General features: G+C 37.1%; 1 protein-coding gene across 1 annotated transcript in view; it reads right to left on the bottom strand.

The window, feature by feature from the left end:
• The window catches only part of tusc3 (tumor suppressor candidate 3), a 550580-nt gene that overhangs the window by 47942 nt on the left and 485679 nt on the right, over positions 1–16959 (bottom strand). The window lies entirely within an intron of this gene.

Consider the following 16959-nt stretch of genomic DNA (forward strand, 5'->3'; position numbering starts at 1 on the left):
ATTCTGTCCATAAAAGTTATGAACAGAATCGGTGACAAAGGGCAGCCCTGGCGGAGTCCAACTCTCACTGGAAATGGGTTCGACTTACTGCCGGCAATGCGGACCAAGCTCTGACACCGATCGTACAGGGACCGAACAGCCCTTATCAGGGGGTCCGGTACCCCATACTCTCGGAGTACCCCCCACAGGATTCCCCGAGGGACACGGTCGAACACCTTTTCCAAGTCCACAAAACACATGTAGACTGTCTGGGCAAACTCCCATGCACCCTCCAGGACTCTGCTAAGTGTGTAGAGCTGGTCCACTGTTCCACGACCAGGACGAAAACCACACTGTTCCTCCTGAATCCGAGGTTCAACTATCCGACGGACCCTCCTATTCAGTACCCCCGAATAGACTTTTCCAGGGAGGCTGAGGTGTGTGATCCCTCTGTAGTTGGAACACACCCTTCGGTCCCCACTACCCCAGTCTGCCAATCAAGAGGCACTGCCCCTGATGTCCATGCGATGTTGCAGAGGTGTGTCAACCAAGACAGTCATACAACATCCAGAGCCTTGAGGAATCCTTACACATTAAGTTATTTTCAGTTGCTTCTAATTGTAAATTTCCTATTTTTCAGACATTATATTGAACTTGTGAATAATGATGAGAATACTGATGTTTACCAACTATCAGACTGAAGGCTTCATTGAAGATTTAGTTGACACTTCATGAATACAGTTTTCCACATCTCTCAAAAAAACACTGCACCAATTCAGTAGTCATCAACTACCATTTTAAAAATAAATTTTGAAGACAGTGATAATAAAAAGATAACTTTAACAACAGAAAGGTAATATAATCACATCAATATGTTTTTCTTCACAGATGTGTGCAAGTCAAGTTAACCAAATTCTCTGATAAAATAAACAAGTTACGAGGTGCAACAATTTAATCCCCAGAATGGCCATATAGTGTCACCCAGTCACAAGGGGATAGTCCATCAAGATTTCATTGAACAGAAACAAACACTCAACCAACAATGCTATTTATAAGTGTTAAAAAGGTTACGGGATTCTTTTCGAAGGAAGAGATGTGAACTGAAAACATTTATTCTACAGTTTCATTCAAGCTATGGAGCCCCCGAGGGGACACTGTGTAATTTTTTTTCTGGGGATATTTCTGGTGCGCACCAGATAGTTTCAAGTGAGCACCAAATAGTAACAAGTGTGCACCCGATAGTTTCAAGTGAGCACCACATAGTTTCAAGTGAGCACCAGATAGTATCAAGTGCGCACCAGATACTTTTAACTGCACAATAATTGAAAAGTGGATCCATAACTATACATAATTTCTGATGCATATTAGTTCTGTTTTATAGTTGCACTTAGGAAAAATGGAAATTGTAGACTTTATAGGAATATACTTTCAGCTTGGTCTTAAACACAAAGACATAGAGTTTGTTCTTGCAGTTTGTCATGGATAAATTATCACTGAAAGGCATTTAAAATATATATTGAAGTCTAAAGGTCTATTTCATTGTAAGGTCTACAGCAACATTGGGGAAATTATTGTGTTTATACAGCAACAATTGCAAAGCTCAGGTCAGCTTCATGGCTACCGATGGATGCACACAAAATATCAAGAAAATGGTTTGCATGTGAAGAAGGAAGATTTTCGTCTGATATTGAAGGTGCTGGATCCAAGAGGAGTTTGTCTTAGAAAAGCCAGAAGACTCCATTGTTGTAACAATTTTGCAAGATGACCAAACTATATATGGCATTTTGATTCTTATGACAAACATAACCTATGTGGTATTTGTGTAAATGGTTACATTGATGGGTTTTCCATAAATATTATTTGGTTAAATGCATTTAAGACAAGCAGTAATCCAAAAGGTGTGGGAGGCTACTTTATGGATGCTGTAGAAAGACTTAAAGGTTGTCCTAAAATAGCCAGAGGAGATCTGGGTACTGAAAATGCTTACATTAGTGATTTTCAAAGGTTATGGTCTGCATGGGGGTCACCGGAACACAGCTGGGAAGCTCATCCCTGTTGGGGCCTGTGGCCACCGCCAGGGGGCGCCCAGACGATTATGGAACCCTGGATGGCAGCTCTTCCACCACACTTGGAAGTGCTGCCGGAAGGAATTCCAGGGACACCCGGAGTGCTTCCGGGTGTTCATGCGGCACTTCTGCCACACCAGGACGTGCTGCCGGAAGATCATCACAGAGCACCTGGAGCACATCCGGGTGGGAATAAAACGGGCCGCCTCACTCCAGTAGACGAGCCGGAGCTTGTGGGGAGAGGAGTAGAGGTTGCAGAAGGATTCAAGGAGAAAGAAAGAAAGAAAGAAAGAAAGAAAGAAAGAAAGAAAGAAAGAAAGAAAGAAAGAAAGAAAGAAAGAAAGAAAGAAAGAAAGAAAGAAAGAAGTTTACTGATTAAGGCGACTATCTTGAATACCCATAATGCACATACAATTCAGTTCTGCTCTTCCGAAACATTAAATATGGCTTTATTGAATGTCAGAGCATTAACCAACAAGACGTTTTCCATCAACGATCTTATTAGTGATAGGAAAATTGATTTTATTGCACTAAGTGAAACGTGGCTTAGCTCTGATGGTGTGGCTGTTTTAATCGAATCTACGCCTCCGAATTACAGCTTTGCTCATGCGGATCGTCAAGGTAAGAAAGGTGGTGGTTTAGCAAACATTTACTCTAGCCGGTTAAATTGTAAAGATGTCGGCTTTGGCAAATTCAATTCCTTTGATTATCTTGCCTTTGTTATTCATGGAGTTTCTCAGTTTGTAGTATTACCTGTGTATAGACCTCCTAAATACAATGCATCTTTCTTTGAGGAATTCTCAGAGTTGGTGTCAATTGTACTGTAATTACGAACTATGACACGTTCCTAATAGTGGGTGAATTTAACTTTCATATCGATAATCAGTGTGACCCGAAAGTAAAAGAATTCATGAACCTCCTGGACTCTTTTGATTTGAGCCAGCACATTAGTCAACCTACACACAAAGCAGTTCATATGTTAGACTTAGTAATTACTAAAGGACTAAAAGTTGATGTGAAGCAGATCATTGATCTATCAGACCATTTTCTGTTACTATTTAATATAGAAATAATGATAAAAAATATTCACAAGAATCACATTATTAAAAAACGCTTCTTTGATTCATCAGCAGCTTCAAAATTTACAAAAATTCTAAGCAACCAGTCCATTTGTAGTGCTTACTACAATAGTGTGAATAATCTAAATAGTAAGGTGGAAAATTTAATACTAAGGTGAGAGCTGCTGCTGACATAGTCGCACGTGAAAAGATAGTTAAAAAATCTTCTAGCACTGTTAAACCATGGAAGACCCAAAGAGTATCTGATCTAAAGAGAACATGCCGGAGAGCTGAGCGTAAATGGAAAAAAACTAAACTGATTATCCACTATGAGATATTGAAGGTTAAAATAAATATAGTCCGTCTTGAGAGGCGCTGCTATTTCACTAGAATTATAAATAACAATGCTAGTAATCCCAGAGTCTTGTTCTCTACAATCGATCATCTGCTAAATCCAGGTCACTCAATGGAATGCCTCCAAAATACTTCCAGTGAAACTTGTGAGGCTTTTAATGTATTTTTTAATCAAAAAATTAATGATATTAGAAATAATATAGTACATCTCCCCAATACTGATCCTCTTAAACCCCAGTACTCCATCATAAACATAATTAAATTCTTTCACCAGGATAGATTTACCTAATCTATATATATATATAATTCACTAAGGCAAGACAACCATGGAAAGCACGCCGGAAGGGGGCGTGGATTCACTAAGCAGCTGACAAGTAAGACACCCATGGCGCACGCAGGAAGGAGCCACGCCCACCAACTCTAAGACCATTGGATACGACAACAACTCGCAGAGCCACGCCCACCAACTGGGACGCAACAACACATAAAAAACGGTGTCATTTATATTCGTCTGTCGTAGAGGGCACATGCACCTCCGAGCCACGTTGACTGTTCATAGAGGAATGTTTCTCGTGGACGTGAATCGCCATATGCAGCGTGTAAAACGGTTTGCGAGGGGTATCCCATGGGATCCTTAAAACAGTCCTTTACAACTGAGGTTAAAACACAATGAAGTAAGCAGTCTTTAAAACCGAGTTTTCGGTTACGACGCACGACCGCGTGCACCATAGCAAACTGTTTTACACGCTACATACAGCAATTCGCATCCGCGACAAACATGCGTCTTCTTAGATGGTCCTGCAGGAACACGGAAGACGTTTCCCTGCCCACCAACCCTCCTTTTTCACCGGCCCACGTCTACCCTCGCTCTCTAGGCATTCACACTGCCTGCCCATTTCCCCGGACGCAAAAACTCACCGACCACCCAGTTAGTCCCTTTCGTCTGTGCTAGCAGTCCACATGCACGTCTGACCCACGTTGACTTTTAATTATTTTTTTCAGTTTCGACACCCGACCGCGTCCACCATGAAAAACCATGCGAAAGGAACAACGAAGCCCCGCCCAGAAACTCTGCCCCTCCTCCCACGTGCTCAGGAACGCACCTCAGACCACTGCCCGCCAACTCAAACAGCTTATCAAACACATACTCACTCGCTTTGGTCTGTGCTGCGGTCCAAATCCAGCTGTGAGCCACGTTGACTATTCTTTTGCCCTCCATGGCTACCACTTCAAAAGTATTTCATGGAAATACACGCTATAGAACACTACGACAAACTCAACACAGAACAGAAACACGCTGTTGATACTGTTTTACACACTGCATATAACAATTCCCATCCCCGATGCTTCTTCTTCGATGGTCCTGCAGGAACATGAAAAACCTTTGTGTACAAAACCTTGATTCATACCATCAGAGCTACGGGAGACATTGCTACAACTGTAGCATCTACAGGAATAGCTGCAACATTATTACCGGGAGGACGAACTGCCCATTCTGTTTTTAAAATACCGTTGAAGCTCACTACTACTTCCACATGCAACATCAAACCTTCCTCACCACATGCTCAACATCTTCTACAATCCAAAGTTATTATATGGGACGAGGCGCCAATGACACACACATACGCATTCCAGGCAGTTGACAGGTTATTACGTGACCTCACGGGTGACACGCAGCCTTTTGGAGGCAAAACAATACTATTGGGTGGAGATTTCCGACAAATTCTCCCCATCATTATGCATGGCTCCCGCGCGCTTACTGTCGCCAGTTGCATTAACAAGCACCCTTTGTGGCGTCACATTTATGTTCTTACACTGACAACAAATATGACAGCACGCGAGCTATATTAAGCGTCACCAACGAAGACTCGCTATACCTTAATGAACAAGTGCTAAAACTTATCCCTAACAATGACGTGACTTTCACGAGCGTGGACTCCATCGTCACAGATGATCCTGCAGATCAACTTTTATTCCCCAAAGAATTTCTTAATAGTCTTACTCCTACTGGCATGCCTCCACATAAACTCAACATTAAAAATGGATCCGTCATCATGCTTCTCAGAAACCTCCTGCCTGCAAAAGGTCTTTGTAATGGCACTAGACTGTCTGTTAGCACCATTCACCGTAATGTACTGGAGTGTAAAACTATCACATCTGCAACCTCACAAACTGTCCTTATTCCCCGGATATGCCTGACCCCGTCAGATTCAAATTTGCCTTTTACTTTTACCCGAAGACAATTTCCTGTTCGATTGGCATTTGCGATGACAATTAATAAGGCACAAGGACAAACTTTCAAAAAGATATGCCTATACCTGCCAAAACCAGTCTTCACTCACAGACAATATATGTTGCTCTCTCCAGAGTTCCATCTTTCAATTCACTTTCTGTTGTATCCTCAAACCCTCCCTTTTTAGACAACTCTGTCTTTCCAGAAGTGTTCAACCATCAATAAATAATTATGCAGCGTTTGTTATGCCGCGGGTTCACTATTGTGTTGTATTTTCCTCTCTCCAGAGTTCCATCTTTTCATTCACTTACTGTTGTATTCTCACACCAACCCGTTTTAGACAACCATGTCTTTCCAGAAGTGTTTACCATTCAATAAATAATTACGCATGAGATTGACCGTGTGTCTACCCGACGCAGAGAGGCGTGGGTAAGCCGTTTAACCCCATTCGGGCTGCAAACCGTGCAATTCCCTCTAAGTGCGACTCATACGCTCCCACTGATTACGTCCCTACCCTTTCTACACACCCCCCTCCCACCTCGCTACTACCGTAGTCGGGTGTCTTGGTGGATTATATATAGAAAAGCAGCCAAAACCGCACAGAGCAATGAAAAGTCTACATGAGTCACAGGTGTATCTGGACTGTGCAAAAACGACAACGACTCAAGTGACGAGTTGGAGGTGGGCACATGACCAGGCAGTGCATACTGAACAAAACATCACCACACTAGCATGACAGACAGAGCGGAATGGACGTCCTTCTCCTCTCCTCCCGTTCCTTTCTCCGCGCCTGAGCACTGTCCACCCCTATCCCTCCGTCTGGGAGTAGAAGCCGCGATGTCGGTCCGCCAGTTTTCAATCACGGACGATTGTGTGTTGGTTTGTTCCGTGCATTGTTACAATGTTGCTTTTCTTGCTGATTTATTACATTACCGATTTTTCAAATGTTAATTTTCTCCCTGTGCTTAAAAATCATTAAAAAACTGGCCTGATTATGCGGCGTATGGTACGCCGCGGGTTGGCTAGTATAAAATAATTTCTCAACTGAGACACATGATATTCTATATGGTGTTCCACAAGACTCTATCCTGGGTCCGCTGCTCTTTTCGATTTACATGCTTCCATTAGGTCAGATTAACTCAAGGCATAATGTGAGCTACCACAGCTATGCTGATGACACATAGCTGAATTTATCAATAGCACCTGACGACCCCAACACTCTTGATTCACTGATACAATGTCTCACTTGTGTTTCCGAATGGATGAGTAGTAATTTTCTCAAACTAAATAGAGAGAAAACAGAAATTGTAGTGATTGGCAATAATGGATATTATGAGGTTATTAGAAAAACACTTGATGCATTAGGATTAAAAGTAAAGACAGAGGTAAAGAATTTAGGGGTAACTATTGACTCTGACCTGAATTTTAAATCAAATATTAATCAGATTAGTAGGACAGCATTTTTTCACTTAAGAAATATAGCAAAAGTTAGACCTCTTATAACATTGCAAGATGCTGAAAAATTAGTTCACGCTTTTGTTTTCAGTCGGCTAGATTACTGTAGCGCACTACTCTCAGGACTACCAAAAAAAGACATCAATCGATTGCAGAATGCGGCTGCTAGAATTTTAACTCGGAAAAGAAAATCTGAGCACATCACCCCAGTTTTGATGTCACTACATTGGATACCTGTGCCATTTAGAATTGACTTTTAAAAAGTGCTTATGGTTTACAAGGCCTTAAATAATGTCGCTCCATCTTATATTTCGGAATGTCTTACACCTTACACTCCAAATTGTAACCTTAGATCTTCAAATGAGTGTCTACTTATAATTCCAAAAGCTAAACTTAAAAAGAATTGGTGAAGTGGTCTTCTTCTGTTATGCACCTAAAATCTGGAATAGCTTGCCAATAGGAATTCGCCAGGCTAATACAGTGGAACAATTTAAAACACTGCTGAAAACTCAATACTTTAACATGGCTTTCTCATAGCTTCGTTTTAGTTTAATCCTGATGCTCTGTATATTCAATTAATTATCATTATTATTCATGGTGGCTCCAAACTCCGTACTAACCCCTACTTTCTCTTCTGTTCTTTTTCTGTTTTTCTGTGGTGGCGATCTCTGCCACCACCACCTAATCAATGCACCATAATGATGTCCCTACATTGATGAATTAAAGGCCAAATGTCCACATGACCATCATCATCAAATTCTTTCATGTGAACCCTGAATACAATGAGGGCTGATTGTGGTCATTTATGTTAGGTAGAATGCCTAGAGGGGGCTGGGCGGTCTCATGGCCTGGAACCCCTGCAGATTTTTTTTTTTCTCAAGCCTTCTGGAGTTTTTTTTGTTAATTAGTGTTCCCTAATTTAAATTATTTATTTTGTCTTTCTTCGTCATGTAAAGCACTTTGAGCTACATTGTTTGTATGAAAATGTGCTATGGAAATAAATGTTGTTGTTGGTGGTGGTGTTGTTGTTTGTAATAAATGTGGGTGTTTTGGACATTCGGTGTCTGTCTGTCTGTGTCCAGGGGCTGTCTTACCACTATATAGTATATAAAATCCTAAAGCTAAAAGTGCAACGATTTTGTGCAACGATTTTCTGTGACTTTTTATGTCACGTTTTTTGTCACGCTTTAAATTGGGCTTATTTTAAAACCTACATATATATGTTTGGTATCATTCTTTTCAGAATTTATCGAACTTTAATGTGATTTTGTTAGATTTTCAGATTCTTAATCCATTTTTAAATTAAATACTAAAAAGTATCAAAAACTCACATCCCGCGAGACGAGACTTTGTTCCAAAAGATTTAACCATGGCTGGGGCCTGAAATAAAAGACAAAGAGTAGGGCAGCGGCTGTACAGGCTTTTAAATGTTCGAAGTGCCGTGCGAGCTGCAGATTACGCGGCACAGCAGTAACAGCAATCCAGCTGCTGATCGAGCAAAGAGGAGGTAAAAAAAAACTGTATTTGTTTCCCATTGTATCACTGTTTAAGAGGGGGTTTCGGAGGAACAACTGCATCTCCTTGGGGTGTGTTCAGCCCCCCTCTTCACAAAGCAAGTGGTAGAGACACGAAGACGAGGGGGGTGGCAAGAGAAGCGAGCAGGGGGGAACCCCCTAGTATGTATATATATATATATATATATATATATATATATATATATATATATATGTATATACAGTGCATATATATATATATATATATATATATATATATATATATATATATATATATATATATATATATATACTGTGTATATATATATATATATATATATATATATATACATATAGGGTGGTCCACATCTAACTATGCAACTTTTAATGCAATTCAATAATTGCATAATTAGATCTGGACCACCCTGTATATACTGTATATATATATATATATGTGTGTGTATATATATATACAGTATATATATATATATACAGTATATATATATATATATATATATATATATACTGTATGTATATATATATCAAATGAATATTAAATGTCAATATATTACTTATTAAGGATAGCAGTGTGCTGTGTGTGATCACTACACATTGAATGTGCTGGATTTGGAAACAAGCCACTAAGAACATTTTTGGAATATAAACAGTAGCTTGTATTGTCTGAGTCTAACTCAGCAAAACTATCAAAACATACTTCAAACTGTTACTTGGTTTTATATTTTTCCATAATTTTTCAATTTACTTATGTTGCTTATATTACTTATGTAATATTTTACATGTTTTTCCATTTTTTTATAGTTAAAGTAACTATTTCAATGTTTAACAATGTACAGTGTAACATGTACTTTGTATTTTAAATGCAGTTTTCACAGGTATTGTCCTAAGTTTCTCCATTCTGCATGCAATTTACTTGTTCACCAGACCACTTATTACAGTATTTTCTTCATTGTTTTATTGAAACATAAAAAACACATGTACATTGTAAAGTCTTTACAATTTTTGTACAAAAATGCAATGCAAATTCAACTGCTGGGTTCAGAGAAGCCTGAACAGAATGGCAGAATAAAAGGCTTATTTTCATAAATAAACATTTCTCTCTAGGATTTACGGCAAAACTGCTCATAAGGTTTTTGTTTGGGCCTGTTAGCTTCCTGTTGTGTATAAATCGGATGCCTTAATCACTGAAGCTATTTGAAGATCTAATTGAGCGGATACTATTTAATACTATTTTAAAAAAAATGCATGGATTACAAATGCTTATACTCTTCTTCCTGCTGCTTGTTATTTTTAATTTTAATTTTGATTAATTTTGAGGGGAATCCAATTTTAACTACTTCCTCACATCAGTAAATTAGGCCTTAAATCAGTTTTCAAATAAAAACAACAAATAAAATTTAAAGAGGTTTAGGTAAACAAGTTTTTATAAACTAATCCATAATATTGTGTGATCAATTCAACTTTTTAAGAGGAGATGCCTACAGATTTTCCACTTTAGTCAGTAAAGAAACTGTAAAAAGTGATAGTGTTAGTGATGTTTTTTGATTAGCATGTTTAGTTATGAAATATATACTGTTTAGACATTCTTGTATGAAAGAGTTATTTCTAACATTCCCCCTCCCCACACAAAATCAAGCCAGTTAAAAGAACAAATGGAATCAGCTGAGTTGAATCTAGAATACTGCTAAAACCACAATGAAGTTCTTAGAAAAAGATTCTACAGGCATATCAAGCCAAAATCAAAAGAAACCCCATACACGTCAGTTATTGATATCTATCAAAACGGGAAGGATTACAGTACAAAGACATTTCAAGTCAAATCAGAGCTGTATTTGGACATTAGTTACTAATGTTCATAAGGAAAGTAAGATACTGTATTTTGACATCTATCCAAGAACAAAACCATATTTTTTCCATGATGTCGTAAAGAATTTCAGAAGAACATTTAGTGACATACATGTTCTACAAACCACATTACATCACCATCAGAAACTTAGTGGGCAAAATGTGACCTATGGCAAACCAGCAATGCAGAAATCACTGCTCACTAACATGAAACAACACTAACGAATTCTCATGTTGAGGATCTTGAAAGAATCCAGAAAAAAAGTGAAATGTTCAGCCAACATGTTCACGATCTTTCTATGCCACAGTGAGATCTTCATGATGTTAGAACTTTATGATTGTCTGAAACTTTACTTCATTTTAGTTAGGAGTGTTTTATATTATTTCTGTTTATTGTTTTTTTTTTCAATTGTTCGGCATGAACGTTACAATTGTCATGAGTGCCATCATTTTGTTATTGGCAATCTATGTTGCTCGTTATGTGTTTGGATGTGCTAAGTATTATGTCATTACTCTGTTGTTACTTAAACTGGGGTGCATTTCTTCCCATGGCCAAGCTTTGGGATTAAATTTAAAACAATTAACAATTATTTCATTAAAGAATAGTTATGGAAAGACTATGTAGTTTTTATTAAGAACCTTTCAGCTCCATTTTCACAGTCTTGTTTTTTGTTCCTCATTTTAGCTTAGTCACTGTTTATTTCCATTCTTTTGGCTTCCCTCATTCTGATTATTTTTTTGTTTAGGTCCTTCTAGCCCTTGTCTCCCAATTTTTGTGACTCACTACTAAAAAAATCCATCACTGGCTACAATACTTAACTACTGTCTAGCATAGCAGTGGTGCTGTTATATTTTCAGGTGTTCTGCTGCATCAGGGCTTGATGATGCTATCACTAAAGGCTTCATGAATTCTGCTTTGTATTACACGTCTCTTTATGATGCTGTCAGGCCATCTGTCTGTATACTTAAGCTACATGCGGCTGTATCATGGGGCAGAAAAATTTTCCAAAGCATACAAGAAAAATGGTTTAGAAAAAGGAAGTGTATTTTTTGAAAGACTCAAGTCAAAGCCCAGATCTACATTCCACTGAGATGTTGTGAGAAGACTGGGGTGATTCAATCAATTAATAGCTGAAAATCAAAATACATTACTGAGTTGAATCATTTAATCCACAGCAAAGTGTAAAGTATGCAGTAATTAAGAACAACAGGCAGAGGATCGTATATACAGTATAATGTATAATATATCTGAAGTGAAATAGTTTGATATTTGGAATTCCTACTTATATAATATTATTATTATTATTAATTTCAGCAGTAATAATATGCTGTTTTCATAATTAGGTGCTAAAATTCTCCAGTTTTAAATGGTGAGTAACAGATGTCTGCAGTTACTCTAAATCCCTAATTAAGATCTCATGCATATATCATTTAGTTTATTATTATAAAGTTCTGTGCCTTCCAAAAGCTTGCAGAATTCAAATCTTAAAGTGCGGCCATTCCTATTAATTTAACAAATAGCTAATTAATATTTAAATTATTTATAGTTGTTTCAATGATTTGAATTAAAAATCTTCAGCTCTAATTTAGACAGATTTCTGTATACTCTATAAAATTAACTTCAAGTAATTACCCTAAGTTAATTATAACACCTGAGGGTTAATAAGGTGCAAAACTTGTTTCTGTCTACTTTCTTGTTTGAATGTGACATGCTTTCATAAGATCAGTTGAAGCTAGTTATTCAAATTTTGTCCACTAGATGACAGAAATGAAACATTTTACATGTAAGAAATAATCCTTTTTAAAGGACAGTATTCATATGTTTTGGTTGTTTTTGCTTCAGTAATGTTTTGAGATTTCTGCCAAATTTAAACAGTAACAAATAACAATTATATAAATGGCATATCTTTGTACAATGAGGAAACCATATTTCCTGGGGGAAATCCCCAGAAACATGAATGAAACATACAAATTCCACAGAACATGAACATCAGCTGGAAATTTAGGCACGGTCCAAGAACAATGAAATTGCAAATAATAAATCAACAATGTTATTTTTTATAGAATTACACTTTTCCATCATAAATCAACAATAAAGTTTGTTTTCAATCTGCTATGACATTATTTTTGTTATTGACTCAAACAATATGTTAATACTGTATAAGCTTCCAAACAATACATTTAAATAAAATGCTTTTGCTTTCCCTGTTACTTGAAAAATATAAGCATAGCAAATAAAAATTATACATTTGCACTGTTACTATGGTATGCTCTCTAAATTATTACAAATACACACAAACCAAAATGGCACGGATTTCATAACAAGTAACAGCATACTTTACACAGGTTAGGCTGATTGATATTACTGAGTTTTCTGTCAATAATGCATCACTAAGTGTTTTGGATTTAGGTCAATATTTACAAAGTTGTACATAGAAATGAAGCAGATCGTTGTTCCCACTGTAATGAGCTTCAAAAATAACCTAAAAAGCCATATTCTGTAAAGTAAACTGCAGTACTTTAAAATGTAAAAGTGCCAAAACATAACAGTTATTAGCAAGAATACAATTTATCTGTCTTTTGCCAGGATTTGTTTTGGGGTGGGGGGTTTGGGTTGCTGTGTGTTTTCATGCCATTTCCACAGTTCATGAGTTTTTTAAATGGGTTTTGGCCTTTGGACACTTTTCTTTTCTTTGTGTTGTTTGCCATCAGTGTGTACTGAACAGCAGGTTTGAGTTGCCATGCTGTGGTATTACTGCCATAAGCAAATATGCAAGTGCATTCACCATGGAAGATCTTAGGTGTGAGGTTATTAAGGCCTTAACTAGTTTGCTGTCTCTTTTTGAATAAATGGAAGAGTACTAATCTGTCTATTATTATGCAATGAGAACGAGCTATAACAATCTGTAAAATAAGAAAACATCAATTCGCTCAGTGGGAACTACATAAAAATGTGTTAATGTTTGGAAGGAGCTTATGAATCTTTCCTGAAAACACATTAAACTAAGGTGCAGATCATACTTTACATATTTTATAGTTTATAAAAAAGTACAAAATATTTAGTTGGTTTTCAGCTTTCTTTGCTTTCTGTCTCTTTTAGGTGAATGAGAAAATCTGAATAGGACCAAGGCGTTGTGACAAAATGATTTTTGTTTTAAAAATGTATTTAAAAATGTATTTGATTTTTATGATACTCGGTACAAAATATTAGTGATCTGGCAAGGATTCTATTTTATTGTAGCTACATCATAATAATACAAAACACAAGAATTTTTTAATTTAATTTTTAAAAGAGACATGTAAAAAATCTACCAAGAACTCAGCATGCTCTAGAAAAACCAACACACTGAGTTACCACTTAATTAGTTAGGCACACTTAATTAGAACGATGTCTTTCAAATACAAATGTAGTAAGTCCTCCACATACGAACATTCAAGTTACGAACTTTCAATGATGCGAACATGCATGTCCAATAAATTAAAAATTATTTAAATAGGTTTAAAATTAAAAATTGTACCATAACTTAAAATTTCAAGGCAGCTCATAAGTTAGTTCACGTGTCTGCTGCCTGGCATAGCGCAAATCCTGCATTATTATTGCTTACATTCTCGGTCATGTGCGTGCTTCCTCTACAAGTGGTTGTGCTTTTGGCTGTATCTCTGTTTACTACTGAGTTAATACACTTTATTTTAAGCCCAAGATGTCCGGAATTAAGTGTAAAAGCAGTGATGATGTACTGCTAAGAAGTGCCAGTGATAACAATGGAAACAAAAGTGAAAATAACTGAGAGAGTACAGTGAGGCGAAAAGATGGTCGATGTCGCTCATTTGTATAACATGAACCATTCCACCATTGGCATGATTCTAAAGGACAAGGACAAGATCACAGAACACGGATCTTGAAACATATTTTTACTGCATATGCCAGCTCGCTAGCCGTAAGCAAATCTACCAAGATCAGCTGACTGAAAACATAAAAAAAGAGCTTGGTCGTTTGTTGTTAAAATGCACTTGAAATCAATACAAAAGTACTGTACGTAAATAATATGTGGATCACAGACTTGCACAAGAAAGAAGAAGGTGAGACCTGATTTCTAATTTTGCCTCAAAATTATCCAGATGGGAGCTGTCTCTTCAGCACTCTCAGTAACCACAGCATGAGCACAGTGACACTGTTGTCATCTTGCAGTCGCTCCCTTCTAAGATTAAGCCAAGTCAGCAGCTGGGACTTACAGTTGGGAAAAAAAATAACTTTCAGTTGTTTGTTGTTAAAATGCACTAGAAATCCATAACAAAAAATACAAATATTAACTTTTAAAAGAACTTTCTTGTGTACAAATAGATGAACATGTTTTCTATAGGAGTTGATGGTCAGGAGTTGCATTGTGTTCGTTGGGTGCCTAGACTAACTTTGCTGGACTTACGAACAAATTGGACTTGTGATCGTGTTCTCAGAACGGAACTCATTCATATGTAGGAGACTTACTGTACTGTTCAATTCAAACACCAGAGATTACTTCTTTCATTAGTCACACTAAGATCCTATACGATGATGAAGTTCATAAAAAAAGCAATGGTAAGTGCAATCTTGAGCACAACATTTCCTGCTTTATTCTATTGTGGTCTTATTTTACCAACCAGTGGTAAAAATGGCCTGTGGATATGTTAGTTCTATTGGGTGAAGGGGGAGGGTGATCATGCTCTCTCTGCCAGCAAGAAATGCCACAGCCTCATTATCCCCTGAGCAGCCTTTTGGGAAGTTGCAGCATCTAAGCCGACACCATAAACCATTCATGAATAGCATTTCAAGACGAGAGTTTACTTTATAAATCCAGTCTCGTATTAATCACCGCTGCACAATACAGTGGAAAAACATTTTTTAAATGCAATATCATAGAATATTTAGATTTTTAATTGGTGTATGTACCAGTTAACCTACTTTAGGCATGAAAAATAAAGTTGTCTTACAATCGACAAAACAAACATAGATCTCCCATTCTGCTAAAATGAAACACTACATGTCATCACCCTTTACATAACAGGTTAGCCCCTATTCACAAGATACCTGTTATTATCTTTAGGCCATAGATTTTTTTGCTACTTTTATAATCCACGTCTTATTTTTATGTTTTTTCAGTGTCTCTAAATAGTAGCATCATTTACTTCTCAATGAATGTAAGTAGCTTCCAAACTAGATTAAACAGCTTTTTCAAAGGTGGCTCAATGATAAAACCTTTCCTCTGCTCTTTGTAAGTTCAAATCTCAATCCATTTGTTCAGTTTCTTATGCTTTGAATGGTATGGCATCTGCTGCTTTTATAATAAAAAAAATATAAGAAACATCAAAACCTTCCACACAGAGTTAAGACCTAACTTGGAACAACAGGCAAAAGTCTACAATTTTACCATTCTGAAAAGGATATTGAATCTAATATATAAAGCTCAATGTGTGTGTGTGTTTTTTCTTATACAATTCCACACCCTTGGTCCAATCTCAATAATATTTTGCACACATATCCACCTTTGTCAGAAACAGACCATAGGCTACTTTGAAAGCCACATTTTGCTCCTGGGGGTACCAATGTTCTTATTTGCTTTCCTTTTTACTACAGTGAGTGGTGGCTCAGACCAAGTAACACAGCAGAACAGACTGAAGCCAGTCTAACAGTCAAAAAGAATAGAGTTTAAAATTATTTACCTGGGCAACTCTGAGTACTGTACTGTATATGAGGGATGGCTATAATCATAATACTGTGCAAAGATGTTAAGAACACATAAAGATGCTTTTAAAATAATGTAATCAAAAGTTTCCAAGTATCAAAAAACTTACTATAAAGATTAGTTAAAAGATTAAAATAAATATGTAGTGTGACTACTCTATTCCTTTACAATTGCATGAGTTCTCTCAGGTACACTTTTATTTAGTTTTATAAGAAAATCAGCTGGATAGTGCCATGGTTCCTCTTCAAGCTTTGAATTTCTTGCTTATGTCTCATTCCCCAGGTAACCCCAGACCTGATGATGTTAAGATCAGAACTCTGTGAAGGCCATACCATCTGCTGCAGAGCTTCTTTTTCTTATCTTTATGATCTTGGAAATGTGTTTGGTGTAATTGTCATGCTGCAAAATAAAGTTAGGCCTGATCAGGGCCCCTTTATTTGTAGCATGTGATAGATTAAAATCATTGAAGATCCCAATAATTGTGAGCAGAAATGCAGAAATGAACCCCAATTGCACTCAGTTTCTATGGCATACCATTTAGTTTTATGATCCTCAACATGTTTCCTTGTGCTGCTTCAGAAGAGCAATTTACCCAGTATTAATTGTAATTGCATTCAGAAAATACTGGAGTACGACAAAGATGGCGTAGCGGAGTAATGATTTTGGCACTCTGTGTTTGTTTGCATCTTTTCCCGGGTATGTGTGGGTTTTTCTGCAGACATTACAGTTTTCCTTCCA

Source organism: Erpetoichthys calabaricus, chromosome 5 (genome assembly GCF_900747795.2).
Source record: "Erpetoichthys calabaricus chromosome 5, fErpCal1.3, whole genome shotgun sequence".
NCBI classification, from domain to species: domain Eukaryota; kingdom Metazoa; phylum Chordata; class Cladistia; order Polypteriformes; family Polypteridae; genus Erpetoichthys; species Erpetoichthys calabaricus.